General features: G+C 36.9%; 1 protein-coding gene across 4 annotated transcripts in view; it reads left to right on the plus strand.

The window, feature by feature from the left end:
* Positions 1 to 14263, plus strand: part of Fer (FER tyrosine kinase) — a 365128-nt gene that overhangs the window by 13877 nt on the left and 336988 nt on the right. For 3 of the 4 annotated variants that reach the window (XM_042692002.1, XM_042691999.1, XM_042692000.1), the window contains exon 2: positions 8592 to 8737. The exons of the other annotated variant lie outside the window; for it this stretch is intronic. The gene's annotated coding sequence lies outside the window, so the exon portion shown is untranslated. The remainder of the gene's footprint in view (positions 1 to 8591; positions 8738 to 14263) is intronic. 4 annotated transcript variants of the gene reach the window in all.

Consider the following 14263-nt stretch of genomic DNA (forward strand, 5'->3'; position numbering starts at 1 on the left):
CAACAATTCAACATGCCAATTTATGAGCACAAAGCATCTTGATCAGTGTCACTGCTTCCATCTATATACCTGTCCTTTCCCTACTTGTCTTGTTTCCCAATTCAATTTTCACGCACACACACACACACACACACACACACACACACACACACACACACACAGTGTGTGTAAAACAATTATTTGGCCTCAGTTCTTTTCGTTTGTCTGCATCCTTCCTTTTAGTCCTTGTCTTTCACTAAGACATCAGCTTTCTGATAGTTATTTTGTTACCATGTCTGTTAATTGTTCAGTGGGGTTACACTTGGAATATCAGTCTGTTTGAGTATTATGCCTTACTCAGTTTGATCATGTATATGTTCAAAAGTCCCTCTCTATGTTTGCATATATGTTTATATTTTGTGTCTAACATTCCACATATGAGAGAAAACATACACTCTGGCTTGCTTCTAAGCCTGACTTCCTTCACACAGTAACTATAAACTAGCTTAGAAAGCTATATATTACAAGCAGACCACTTACCTACCTTTCATTTATTTATATATTTATTATTTTCTTTAAATAGATTTCAGTTTAATGTATCAATTTATGTGTATAAGGCTTCCTTCTATCATTCTCCATTCTATCTATCCTGATCCCACCGTCCATCTCTTTAAGTTTCCTAGTTTAATTTTTATGATTGTACATTGACTATCATAACTATATTCACTCACTACTCCTCTCTTCATTTGTCTACCCCACTCATTTTAGTCCTTCTTTAAGTCAAGACATATTTCCACTTCCTGGTATTCACATTGTTGAACTAATTGATAATTGTTCAAAGGCATTACACTCTGAATCTCACTCATATACTATGCTTTAGTCAGTTTGGTCATGTGTATATGAATATGGTCCTATGTGTGCTTCCAGATATATGTGAATATATTTACATTTTTTGGTCTAATTTCCACCTATGAGAGAAAATGTTCCTTTGTCTCTCTGAGCCTGGCTTACTTCATGCAATGTGAGGTTTTCTAGGCCCATCTATTTCCTTGCAAATGACATAATATTATTCTTCCTGATAGATGAATAAAATCTCATTTTGTATATGTATGCTACATTTTCTTGATTAGTTTACCGCTTGTCATAAGGGATCTGGGCTGTTTCTGTGACTTAACTATGATGAATAGTGCTGTAGTGATCAGGTGTACAGGTGCTTTTCTTTCTTGTATCCTGCTGACTTGCAGTCTTTCAGGTAAATACCCAAGAGTAGCATCACTGATAGGATAATTTTATTTTTATTTTTATTTATTTTTTGTCATGGGCCTTGAACTCTGGGCCTGGATGCTATCTCTGAGCTCTTTAGCTCAAGGTTAGCACTCTACCACTAGAATCACAGCATCACTTCTGATTTTCTGATGGTTAATTGGAGATAAGAGTCTCATGGACTTACCTGCCCTGGCTGGCTTTGAACCCTTTGTCCCACTATTTCAGTGCTTCCCCTCCCCTCCTTCCCCCCAACAGATAAACTTACAAGACAAAAAGTACAGAAATCAAAAGCAGCCATAAAAGGTAAAATAAAACAAAAGAAAACCCAAAAACAATCAAATAAAAAACCTCTTGTTTCCATTTTTTAGCTAAACATCATTTTATATGATCCTATGCATATAACTATTGAGTGCATCCACTAATTTTAAATGTTGGAATTAAAATGGTATGCGATAGTTCCTGCCATTCCCCCATTAAGTTTTAATCTTGTATTTCTTCCTGATCCTCCCATGCTTATATACTCTTCTGATGGGCTGTGATTTCCCTACCTTTCTCATTTTTATGATGATCTGTGTGCGGGATATTTTTGAGCATTTTCTGTAGTGCTAGTTTAGGGATGGTGAATTGTTTTAGTTTTTTTTTTATGCTGAGCTGGTTTGATTTACCTTTCAGTGATAAATAAAAGCTCTACTAGGTAGAGTACTGTGGGCTGGCAACTATTTACTTTCAGTACTTGAAATACATCATTATAAGCCCTCCTTGCTTTTATGGTTTGTGTTGAAAAATCTGTTATTGTGATAGGGTTTTCTATGTAGGTGACATGTATTTACTTGCTTCTTGCTTTTAGTATTCTTCTTTTGCTTTATTTGCTTCATATTTTAACTATATTATGTCATGGGGTAGTTCTTTTCTGGTTTGACCTTTTGGATGTACCTAGATTTGCTTGACTTTTTTAAAGGTTTGGAAAGTTTCCTGCTATTACTCTGTTGAATATATTTCTAATACCCTTAGGTATCCTCTTTTCCTTTCTTCATATCTGTAAGTTGTAATTTTGGTTTTCTAATTTAGTTTTGGAAGTTTTTACAAATTTCTGTGCTTTAAAAAAACCCTTTTTTTGTATTTTCTTTTGACTTTTCTACTATTTCTGTCTTCTATATCATCTACTCTGCTAGAGAGACTGCTACTTTATTTTTCATCTTGAGATTTACTTTATTTTTAGGATTTCTGTTTTTTAAAAAATTAAGATCTTTTATCATGTCTTGCATTGACTTTCTTATTCATTTATTAATTTATATATATCTTCCTTGATCTCTTTTAGCTATTTAGCAATATTCTCTTCAGCTTATTTAGCTCTTTCTGTGCACTTGGAATTCACTTAGCTTTTTATCTTTATTCTCCTTGAATTTATTTTTTTCTTGTATTTTCTTTGTGTCACTGTAGTTCCTTGTAGATCTTTTTATTTTATTGAACATTCTTTTCAACCTTTCTTTGAACTTAGTACAGAGTGCTTTCTTTATTGTATTATGTAATTATTAATTGGGACATTTAAAAATAGAATTATATAAATTAGTACATTTATTTAAATTTTGTATAATAATTCTTGTATAGTTATTCTGGAAGTGTGGCATATTTCTTGTATTTTTGTGTTGGCTTTTACTTATTTTAGGTCTCATTGTGATTTGGGCTTTTATTTGAGTCTTACCACTGGGTTATTCACTTTATTCTCACTTGTCTGGATATTAGCTGTGTTGATGAGCTGTTTCTTGTTACTGCTCTGGAGATATATCACAGCTCTCATAAATTAAAACTAAAAACCGAGTGAAATATTTATATAAGCAATACACTGTTGATAACTTTATACAACCAGTTATGTGATAGGTACTGGTGGCTGTGTTTTTATATAGTGCCAAAGGATTTAGAACTAAGCCATTTGAGTGGGAAGGGTGAGGGAAGAGATAGAGTCAGGAAGATGGTGAGAAAGGGTGTGGCTGGACTGGGTGCAGATACCTATTATGCTCAGCATAGATATATAGTTTTGTTGTAGGGAGGAGTAGTGACTTCAGGAACTGGACGTGAGAAGAAAAGATAAAGAGTTCTGTGGTAGGGAAAAGGGTAAACAAGAACAATGATAAAAAAGAAAAACAAAAAGGAAAAAAACAAAACATTAAGCAAATAATCCAAAAAACAAACACAAATAAAACAATAAAAGTTTATCACTTAAACACAATAAAACATTTGCAAAAAAACCCAATAAAAAGTAAACAAAACAATCCAAGTTTCCGAACGGTCAGATTTCTGTCTTTGGTGAGCATATGGTTTATTGCCACACAGCCTCTCTGATCCACACTTCCAGTCTCAGATCCTGCTGTCGGATCTGGCTTCAGCTGATGATGTAATCCCTCTAGTGGGAGAAGGAGCCTTGTATCTCAAGTTGAGACCTACTCTTAGCCTCTCTCCAATTGTGTGGTTGTTTAGAGCTTCTTGGCAGTCTTCTTGATAAGATAAAGTGTGGGAAGTCTCCAACTTTGCTGTTTGAGGGAAGGAGTAACTTCCTCTACCCTTCCATTTCCTGTCTAACCCCAGGCCATGAGTGACTCATCCTCTTAGCTACCCCCATTTCAGAATGCTGTGGCTCTCTGCTACTGCTGAAATTCCCTTCTAATTTTACTTAGACCCAGTTAGGCAGTTTGGTCTGGTGCCATGGGACTGAGGTGGATTATAACAGTGTTCAGCAGTGTTTGCCACTTGGACCTGCAAAATCTTCTGTGTGAATTAGTTATCCACTGTGGCTATTGCTGTGGACATTCATCTGTTTTTCTCTCCTGTAGCTGCTGTTCCATTGTGTTGAGCAAGTGTGACATTCTTAGGCAATGGCTACTGTAGTGTTTTGTAGTGAGCCAAAGGGCTCAACTACAGGTCAGCACTGCCTTTTCCCCAAACCAAATTTGCAGTTTGCAATATAGTTTTACTGTTCCACCTATGTGTCCCCATGTGGTGATATTGCCAGGAGATAAAGGAGGAGAAAAAGGAAAAAGAAACTACAAAGAATCCAAGTCTTCCATCTCATCACCGTGGCTGACTCCTTATAAATTTTGCATCCCAGGTATTTCTCTTGCTTCATTTTTCCCCATCCCTGGATAGAATCACATTCAGAAAATGGGGATTATATTTGCCTCTCAGACTGTTTAGTGACCGAGGACTGTGTCACTGAGGAAGTTCATAGGAGAAGATTAAGGTGCAGTAGGAAAAAGTTATATATGTTCAGTTATGAATGCAAAACTTTGCTGATAAGGCTGATAATATCCTTGATAAACATAAAGAATCTAATTTTATTCACAGATTTACAGTAATGTTAACAAAGGAAAGTTCCACTTAGATATATAGCAATAGTGTATATAGTATATAGTATATATATATGTATAGTATATAGTAGACAGTAGAAATATACTATATATATATATATATATGTAATTCTATTTAAGTTATATGTAGATTAGGTTTTCAATCAACTAAATCTAGAATGAAGATGTTCTTGTTTTTAAGCTAAGTCTTTTCAATATTAAGGACATGTGCTTTTTAAAATTAAAAATATAGAAGACAAGACTGACTTACTTTGAGACAAAACACATTGTTACTTTGATTAGTTGTTTTGAACAAGACATTTGAATCTGCTCTATGTAGAACATGGAATCTCAATTATCTTGTTTTTTATAAGAGACTAGAATATATTATTTCTCAATAACTCTGGAATAATTTTATGCCTTAGTCTGAAAAATTCAGAAATTTAAAATTAAGTGGATGATCCAGCAATTTGGGGTTTTATTTTTGGAATGGAATTAAATACTTAAATAATGTACAGGTTTAGGTATACACTAAGCTGTATTTTGTTCCATTGAAATCTCATGAGTGAAGAAATTTACTAGAGTATTCCTTGCAGGTTTTATTGATGATTGTTTATTGAAAGCAGTATAAAAGAGAAGTGATGTTTAAAATGTTCACATTTAAATATCATTTTAAATATGCATTTTGTCACTTATTATAACAACTCTTGCCAGTGTATACAAACCAGAAAAATCCATAATGCATTCTATAATTTTATTCATTCATACTTGTTTGATATACTCCAGGTATTTGGAGGTCACTAACTATATTAAAATAAAAATCTCTGTCATCAGGCAAGATGCAGTGTCTCACTCCTGTAATCCTAGTAACTTGGAAGATAGAGAAGAGGGAGATTGTAGGTTGAGGGTAGCCCAGACAAAGTATTTGTGCCATTCCCATTTCAACCAATAAAAAACTTGAGCATTGTGGCACTTGCCTGACATCCCAACTATATGGGAAGTACAAATAGGAGGATTGTGTTTCATGCTGGGCTAGACATAACTGTAAGACCCTATTCAGAAAAATAGCAGAAAGCAGAAAAAGCAGAAAGGACTGATTGTAATTCAAGTGGTAAAGCTTCTTCCTGCACGAGTACAAGTTCAAGGCTCTGAAACAAACTCTGTTACCAAGAAGTTAAAAAAAGTCCATATTACCATTTAGCTCACTGGTTAGTAGAAGAAGATAGTAGCATTTAAAATTATATGTAGATTAGATTTTCAGTCAACTTACCATTGAGAACCTTGCTAAATCTAGAATAAAAAAAATACTTGTCTGCAAGCAAAGAAGGAATCCTTTGGAAATTAGTAAAATATACGGCTGGTACAGTTTTTGTCAGTTTCCTGAAAAGAAGGATAGGAGCGATCTTACTGGTAAACTGTGAAAATTATTTGATATTTGAAGGAGTAGGGGAAATGACAGGAGAAAGAACAGGCAAACAAAATGGAAGAGTATGGAAGAAGGGTAGAGCTAATTATAAACCAGAAAATAGAGATTAGAAATAGGAGTACAAGAAGCAAAAGAAACTAGTAAGATATTAAATTATATTCACTTGGCCCTTTGTCTTCATGGGTTCTGCATCTATGGATTCAACAAAACACTGCTCAAAATAGTCTGAGGATCTTTCTGATGGAGGCATAGAATTTCATTGTGTATATATATACCACATTTGGTAAATAATGCTGTGATAAATATAGTTGGGCTGGTAGCTTTAGTATGGCCTTGTTTGTGATCGTTTGGGTAAATGCCCAAAAGTAGGATTGCTGGGTCATAGGGGAGTTCTATGTGGAGTCTTTTGAGGAACTTCCATACTGCTTTCTTCCTCAGAAAGAATGACATCACCCCATTTGTTAGGAAATGGAAAGACTTGGAAAAAATTGTATTAACTGAAGCAAGCCAGGCCCAAAGAAACATAGATCCCATGGTTTCCCTTATTTGCAATAACTAGTATATGTCTGGGACAAGTAGAAAAGGTCAAAAGCTATGTACATATGACCAGATAAGATGAAGTTAAGCAAAATGAACCCCAAGATAGGGACACAAGTGTTTTTTTCCTTCTTGCTATTGTTTCTAACATATTTATAAGGTACCATGTGATTTTGTTGTTGTTGTTGTTGCTTTGTATGTTCCTCCCCCACGGTATAATCCCTATTTTCACTGTATTTGATGTTGATGTAATTTGGGGAGGGGAAGGGAAAAAACAAAATGTTTAAATAGGGATACAGGTGGACCCATTCTAACAATGAGATGCAATGAGGAGGCAACAATGCTTGATAAGAAATATACTCATTACCTTGCTCATGTAACTGTAACCCATCTGTACAGTATTTTCACAATAAAAAACTTATTAGAAATGTTCTGAAGATCATGGTTCAAAGCCAGCCATATCAGGAAAAGTCTGTACATCTCTTATCTCCAGTTTACCATCAAAAAGCCAGATTGGGTTGTGGCTCAAGTGGTAGAGTACCATCCTTCAGTAGAAAAGAAAATGAACAGCATCCAGGTCCTGAGTTAAAGCAGTTGTGGCAACATACACACACACAAAATCTGCATTTGTATTGCACTCACAGTCTTGAATTTTTGTTCTTAGTCCCTAAACTATGCAGTATAATAGTGGTTACGTAGCATTTATATTGCATTTGGTATTAAGAGGGATCTACTGATTATTTTAAATATACAGGATTATATATACACTCTGCAATTTTTTCTTTTCTTTTCTTTTCTGTTGTGGGGCTTGAACTCTGGGTATGGGCACTGTACCCCAGCTCTTCAGCTCAAGGCTAGTGCTCTACCACTTGAGCCACAGCACCACTTCCAGCTTTTTCTGCCTATGTGGTGTTGAGGAAGTTAACCCAGGGCGTCATGCATGTAAGGCAAGTGCTCTACAACCCAGCCTGCACTGTGCAGTTTTCTATAAGTTAATTAGGCATCTGCAGGGTCCTGAGACCAGCACCTCTTGGGTCTTTAGTGACATCAGTGATAAAGAAGATAGAATTATCAAGAGACCTATTAGAAGTAATAGTTTCAAGAATTGAGAGAGAACAGTCAATTTAGGGACCATATATTGGCATACTAATCCGGGGAAATAAAGATTGTTTTTTTTTTTTTTTTTTTTCTGGGGCAATCTTTCAAAAACCTTTGGACTTTGAAGAAGAATTTACTTAGTACTTAATTCTTAGATTGCAAAAGTATTTTAGCAAGTTAGTCCTTTGCTTTTCTGAGGTGCTGTAAACTTGAAGGAGGAATAGGGTGGGGAGAAGGTGAAATATGTTATACCTTGGGACAGTGGTAGAACAGAAGGGGAGAGAGTAGTAGAACAAAAGGGGACATAGTAAGGAGGTAGTAGACAAGTCAATATAGTATTTTCATTTTATTTATTTATTGTGCTGGTCCTAGGGCTTCAACTCAGGGCTTGGACGCTGTCCTGGAGCTTTTGTGCTTAAGGTTAGTAGTGTTCTATTACTTTTATCCATAGTGCAATTTCCAGCTTTTTGGTGGTTAATTGGAGTTAACTTTCCTGCCTGGGCTTGCATTGAACTGTGATCCTCAGATTTCAGCCTCCTTAGTAGTTAGAATGGCAGGCATGAGCTTGTCATGAGCCTATATTATTACTTTTAATTTGGAGAATGGTAAAAGTGTCACAATTAATTTTGAGTAATAGCCTCAACAATACAATTCATGTAAAATTTCCCCCTCTCATATCTTTTTTTTTTTTTTTTTTGGATCCGGTCCTGGGCCTGAACTCTGGGCCTGGGTGCTGTCCCTCAGCTCTTCAGCTCAAGGTTAGTGCTCTACCACTTGAGCCACAGCGCCACTTGCGGCTTTTTCTTATGTTGTGCTGAGGAATCGAACCCAGGGCCTCATGCATGCAAGGCAAGCGCTCTACCACTGAGCCACCTTCCCAGGCCCCCCCCCCCCCCTCATTTCTTTAGTGAATAGTTCTGACCTCTTGAATTTCTTTCTTGCAGCTCAGTTCTTTTGGCTAGACTTACGATCATTCCTGTGAGACTTTTGTGCACATTTTCTCAAGTATCTTCCTCATTCCTAATGTGTAATACCTCAACGTGGACCTGCTACTTTAGATAAGAAATGACCAGCAATGAATAGTAGTAAGGTAGGATTACTTTACTGTTCTTAGTAAATTATGAAAATCTCTTTTTTTGTGTGTGTCTGAAATTGTATGACAGTAGATTGTTTTGCATAGTTCCAAGTTTAGCATTTTACATTTATGTTAATTATTTTTTGCTGTCATTTATCTCAGTGAATTTTACCTTATTTGTGATACGATTATTACTTTGTCAACTAATAATCAAAGCATCCCAATGTATATTAGTTCTTCATCCTTTCTGTTCAAATTCAGATGTCAAACTTTTCTTCTTGAACATTCATTTTTTCTTCTGGTTTCTCATTTGTGTATTTCTAGAGAGATCCTGAAGTCATATGAAATTCAACTCATAGTTAAATGTCATATAAAATTTAAATATCAAAAAAGTAAAATAAATATTAAGTAGTACATATTAAAATTTATCATATGCTATTTATTTCCAGCACTAATATTATTTATAATTATATCCCTTTGGATATAATTTTAATTATATCCCTTTTGGAAAAAATAATCCTATGAGAGGTTTTTAAAAGGTTTCTGAACTTCATACTGGCATCCAACAGTTGCTCAGCTGCCCCCAAATCTTGAAGTCATTTGCAACACAGAAGGCCCATGGATTCTAGGAATGAATTTCTAAACAACCTTTTTCTCCTTTGTTCTGGCACCTTCTTTAGTTTCTCATTGTCTTACTTCATCTTGTTAAAAATCAGCTTTCAGCTGGGCACCAGTGGTTTACACCTGTAATCCTAGCTACTCTGGAGGCTGAGATCTGAGGATCATGGTTCAAAGCCAGCCTGGCCAGGAAAGTCTGTGAGACTTTTATCTCCAAAAAAGCACTAGAAAACCGGAAGTGGTGCTATGGCTCAAATAGTAGAGCACTTGCCTTGAGTGGAAGAGTGCAGGGACAGCGCCCAGGCCCAGAATTCAAGCCCCATGACCGACCAAAAATAAAATAAAATAAAATAAAAAAAATCAGCTTTCACTTTTGTTCTAGTGCATTTCTTCTGAATTGCAGCCAAGATACTCTCATTTGTAGTAAACCTAAATTTAGTAAATTCTGAAGGCTGGGAAATCCTGGCTCAAGGTGCCAGTAAGTTTGGTGTTCCTGTGGATGGAAGCAGGAAGGAAGCTCCTTTCATACTAGTATAATCTTCATCCAGCCCTGTGGAGCCCCCTGGTGTAAGCAGAAGGATTCTGACTCGTACCATATTGCCTTGGTAGTTAAGTTTCAACATTGATTTTTTTTGGTCAGTCATGGGGCTTGAACTCTGGGCCTGGGCGCTGTCCCTCAGCTCTTCAGCTCAGGGCGAGCGCTGTACCACTTGAGCCACAGTGCCACTTCCAGTTTTCTGGTAGTTAACTGGACATAGGAGTCTCACAGACTTCCCTGCTTAGGCTAGCTTTGAACAGTGATCCTCAGATCTCAGCCTTCGGAGTAGCTAGGATTGCAGGCGTGAGCCATCAACGCCCAGCTTCAGCATTGAGTTTTGAACCGTATATACAGTTAATCCAGCATGATGTTTAAAGTAGTGGTCTATCTGCAGGTTGTCCAGTTGTCCCTAACTTTCTGAGTTTTTGGATACAGAATTTAATCAGATTTCATGCAGTGCATTTGGTTCTTATGCCTTTTGTCCTCTTCTGTTCTCAGATAGTTCCTTGCTGTACTTCGCATATTCTGTGTGTGTGTGTGTGTGTGTGTATGTGTTTGTGTGTATGTGTGTGTGTGTGTGTGTGTGTGTGTGTGTGTGTGCGTGTGTATAGTACTGGAGTTTGAAGTGATGGCTTTGTGATTACTAGCAGGGTACTCTACCAATGGAGCCATACCCCCTTTTTTGCTTCAGTTATTATTTTGGTCTGGGACTGGTCTTGGACTTTGATTTTTCTACTTATATTTCCCATGCATAGCTGGGATTGTAGCTGTGCATCACCATTACCAGTTGCTATGTTGAGGTGGGAGCTCCCCATCTTTTTTCTAGGGCTGAATTCAAACCATGATTCAGTTCACCTCCCAAGTAAATGAGAGATTGCAGGTATGAGCTTTCAAATTTAATGTCTCTTGGGAATTGCAAATGTTGTTTACATATATACATATAATACATATATGTATATATAGCATATACATATATAATATAATATAATATACATATAATTGAAAGCTTGCAATTTTCTTTTCCTTTAAATTCTCTGATGTTGGCAGAGGTAGGATTGTCATTTTTATGGGTTGGTCTTTTTTTTTTCCCTCCCCCCCTCCCTCTCTTTCTCCCTTTGTGTGTTTGTGTTTTGGGCCCTGCATTTTGGCTATGCTTTCTTGCTCACAGCTGGCACTCTGCTGCTTTAGCCTTGCCTCCATTAGGGTATTTTGCCAGTCAATTGGAGTCTCACATACTTTTCTGCCTGGACTGGCTTTGGACTATAATCTTCAAGTTCTTAACCTCCTGAGTATCTAGGATTATAGGTGTAAGACAATCTTGACAGTTTTTTTTTTTCCTTTACGAAAAATCATTTCAACTTTGAAGTCATTGAGTTTTGTTTCATTTGGTGACTTTAAATATAAACAAAAGATTTATACTGTATTTGATTCATTGGTAATAACGAGTATTTGAAATTCAAATTAAAAAGAGAAGTGTACAGAGATCTCGCTTATTGCCATCTGCACTTTCTAAACCAGTGGTTAATCTATGAATACATATCCAGTTGCTATTAATATTCTAAATCAGTCTAAGTCTGTGTCTTTGAAAACACATAAGGAATAAATTGAGGTGTAGATGATATATTAGAAAGTTATTACATACACTCAAGACCTTGGCACATTTAGGCAAAATTTAAGTACTTCTCAGGCTGGGAAGGTGGCTCAGTGGTAGAGCGCTTGCCTTGCATGCCTAAGGCCCTGGGTTCGATTCCTCAGCACCACTTAAGCAAAAAGAAAAAAGCCGGAATTGGCGCTGTGGCTCAAGTGGTAGAGCCCTAGCCTTGAGCTGAAGAGCTGAGGGACAGCGCCCAGGCCCAGAGTTCAGGCCCCATGACCAGACACCCCCCCCCCCCCAAAAAAAATTAAGTACTTTCTGTCTTTGGTACTTTTATTGAGCTGTCTGTGATTGAGGATTCTCCTTTTGTCCTTATTTTTCTTTTGAGTTTTACAGATTTCTTTAAGAATAAGATAATATTTATGAGTTAATGTTCTTTTTTTGGTGATGTTGGGGCCTGGCTTCAAAGCTGTACTTTTGAAGATGGGAGAATCATATTTTGACTGAGAGGCAGGGAGGCCACTTTTTCTCTCCTTTGCCTTAACGGGGTTTAGGTTATACTTCTCATGTGCTTTCACTACCTTTTTTTTCATGGGGATTCCTTCTACCAGTTGTCATTGTGTATTAGAATTGCCTCTTCTCTAATCAACATCCCGGTTAGAACTCTGTGTGTGTGTGTGTGTGTGTGTGTGTGTGTGTGTGTGTGTGTGTGTGTGTGTGTGTGTGTGTGTGTGTGTGTGTGTGTGTGTGGTGCTGGGGATTGAACACAGGATTTTGTGTTAAAGCAGGTGCTTTAACACTGAGTTACCTGTCTAGCCTCAAAACTAGTACTTTTTCTCCTTTTCCCTCTGTTTTTATGATCTCATTTGGTACTTAGTATTTTTTAGATTTTAAGACAGTACTTATCCAGTGAATAAATACAGGCACAAAGTGTTTTATGAAGGTAGAATGCATGCAAAGATACAAAAATGCTTTGTTGAGCGTGTACAGTATGGACTTTTTTTTTGTTTTTGGTTGGTGGTCAGGCTTGTACTCAAAGCCTGGGTGTTGTACCTGAACCCTTTTGCTCAGGAGTAGCACTCTACTACTTTAAACCACAGCACCACTTCCATGTTCTTGTGATTTAATTGGACATAAAAGTGTCATGGACTCTACTGCTGAGGCAAACTACAATTCTCAGATCTCAGCCTCCCGAGTAACGAGGATTACAGAGGTGAGCCACTAGTGCCTGACAATATGGTTGTTTTTGATGTTTGATTGATGTAAGACTGAGTTGCTCAGATTAGTTGGATCAGTGTAAAGAACAATAAAAAATTCTTTCAGTGGAAATCATCTTTATTTTCTGATCTTTGAATTTTTACCAGAGGGAGGGGTTTTGGATTCTCGCTTCTTCCCCTGCTACGCTAAGAGCTTCCAAGTGAAGTGGAGAAGGAACCTGAACATGCAACAATAGGAAAAGAAAGGCAGACACCCTCTCATGTATAAGTAGAGGACCCAATGGAAAAGGTTGTTGCCTCATTCTGATAACTTTTCTCTGGATTTTACCCAATTTGAGGCTGCCAGATCAACTCTTTATGAACTGTTTAGAGAAAGGGACCTGGAGTAGAAAATTAAAAGTGAGAAACATCCAGCTTAGAAGGAGTTCTTAGAATTCTACATGTAATGGTTGCTGTAGGCTCTGTAAGGGCCCCATGCTTGTCATTAAGAAGCTAGGAAGGTCTAATTCTTAACCGCCTGGAATCAGTGAAGTATGACTATTGGTCTCCTGCTCATGTGCTGTTTGGTCCCTTGAAACTTCTTGGGACATCCTCAGAGTTAAACCATAGCTATGAAGCCATTGAAATGCTGAAGATTGAATTTTCTCACCTTTGCGCGTGTGTGGGGCTTATGGTGGATCTGAGTTTAAAGCGAACTAATCTCATTTCTTAGCATCTATGAGAACCTAGCTGAGTTTCCCTACTACTACACACCATTAACAGAGGGCTTCCCTACGTCCCTGATGAATGGATGGTGGACAGTCGTCCTTCTGCATTTTCTGGTCTTGTTTGGAGGATCTGTCATTTCCAGTTTTGGCCTCTGGGAGCCATATGTGGAGTTAAAATTATTCAGCTCAAGCCAGAAATGTTCCATGGCAGGGTCAAAAATATCTATTATGAGAACACAATGGAGAGACATCATCATATCAAGACATCATGATATAAATACTCCTTTTGTGACTTGAATGTATTTGAAGGAGAAATAATGTTTACTATTAAACATTTAACAATTAGAAATCAACTTAGTTTTCAGAGACTTAAAAATGTGATTATTCAGGTTTCCTTTTAGCATTCATTAGCCCACAACTCTCATCATTTCTATATGTTTACATACTTAAATACCTTCAATATCTTCATATTTAGACCCTGGCCTCTACTAAAAATCATAGGGGTTGCTTTTCTTACTATGACTTCCTACATACTCAAGAGACATTTTTCTATTATGAACTTAGGATTTAGCTGGATTCAGCCTTTTAAAAAACTGCATGCATCACCAAATCAAAGTATTATAGAGAAAAATCAAATATGTTCATTGTTTTTCCTCAAGGAGCTAAAGTATTTCATGCTAAACCTTTTCCATATTATTTATTAGAATTAGGCCTTTCTCCTGGCTATTAAGTTTCAGTTCTGTCCTCATCCTTTTCTTGTTATTCTTTTCTTTCTTCTTCCTTTCTTTCTTCTTTTTTGAGACATGGTTTTCCTGTACAAGCCAGGCTAGTCTTGAACTCTGGATCTTTCTGTTTCAGCTATCTGAG

This window comes from Dipodomys spectabilis, unplaced genomic scaffold, assembly GCF_019054845.1.
Source record: "Dipodomys spectabilis isolate Male_0828 unplaced genomic scaffold, ASM1905484v1 ptg000147l, whole genome shotgun sequence".
Lineage (NCBI taxonomy): Eukaryota > Metazoa > Chordata > Mammalia > Rodentia > Heteromyidae > Dipodomys > Dipodomys spectabilis.